Raw genomic sequence first — 1,449 nt, 5'->3', positions numbered from 1 at the left:
TCAGGACTAATTGATCATATCATTTTTTACAGTTATATAACACTGGTCATAACCTGAATTAATAAGCCATTATATAATATGTTGTGTTTGTGTATATATATATATATATATATATATATATATATATATATATATATATATATATATATATATATATATATATATATATATATATATATATATATATATTTAATTATTATTACTAATTTTTTTTTTTTTTTTTGAATGTCTATTGAAGTATAGATGCGTTAATGGATTATTCATGAATCCAACTGATCTCTCTGTGCTTTTGTAAATAAACGGAGTCATAGTTAAGCTGACAGTGTCCGCTGCTGGCGGCTGCGCAAACTGCAGTGGCTGCTTCACAGACAATGATGCAGCCAGTTTACGCTCTCCTTATTTTAGCTGTCTGCTGTTTCTGTGCTCATATGATTTGTGCAGATGTGCTGAAATATAGATATGCCATTTTCCCCCCTTTATCACAATATGACTTATATGTGTATGTGTAGTCTGTGTATGTAATTTGCAATTTATTCGATGTAATTGCATGTTCAGTGTATTGGATTTTCTCTATAATCTGCTCCAGCAGTGACCCGTCTGGAAATGCCATCCCAGAGTTATATTGCCAGTCTATTTGGGTGGAGGGGGTTGAAAAACAACAGGGGGATGAAAGACTGAATATTTCATTGCAGCGACAAACAGCAGATGGCCCTCTTGAGTTTTTCTTTTTTCTTTTTTTTCAAATTCCTCCTCTGTGATTGTGTTTCTCTGGCGATATTAATCTAAATGAGAAAATACTCTGTGTTATTGGGGCATGATATTAAATTGGCACCCCAGCCCTTATCGCAACACTCATTACCATATGATTAAAGAAACAGGCGACAGATAAATGTGGACCTAAAGCAAAAAGACACATCTGTGCGTTACATAGGTGTATTTTTCTGTGGCACGGGGATCTCAACAGCACCTCAGTAGTGGTGTGATGTAGTTCTGCTTCATTTTGCACTCGTGGGGCGTGTCTGTGGGGTTGTGTGAAATTAATTTCTCAGACATTCCGTTCTCAGGTAGCCTACTCTTAAACGTGACATAAAAGATTATAAATGAGGGAAGTCCCTAATACACAGACGTTATTTTCTAAATATGTACAATACATATTTTGGTTATAATGTGAATACTTTGAAATTAATGGTTTTGTCTGCTGCTAATAGCCTCTATGAACATTTTATTTTTCATTTAAACGTTATAATTGATGCATCTGAATATCCACTCGTGCACAAAGAGAACATTTTCGTGCAGATATACACGGACATTAAGTGGAGGGAGGTTTTTCGGCTGGAAACGATGGCAAAGGAGGAGTTTGTCGTTAAGACTTGTTGATGATCTGTGAGGCTGAGGCGGGAAGCGCGTGGTCGTTAAGACTTGTTGATGCCGTTGATCTATGAGGCTGAG

Source organism: Danio aesculapii, chromosome 9, assembly GCF_903798145.1.
Source record: "Danio aesculapii chromosome 9, fDanAes4.1, whole genome shotgun sequence".
NCBI lineage: Eukaryota > Metazoa > Chordata > Actinopteri > Cypriniformes > Danionidae > Danio > Danio aesculapii.
Note: the sequence above shows the minus strand (reverse complement) of the source record.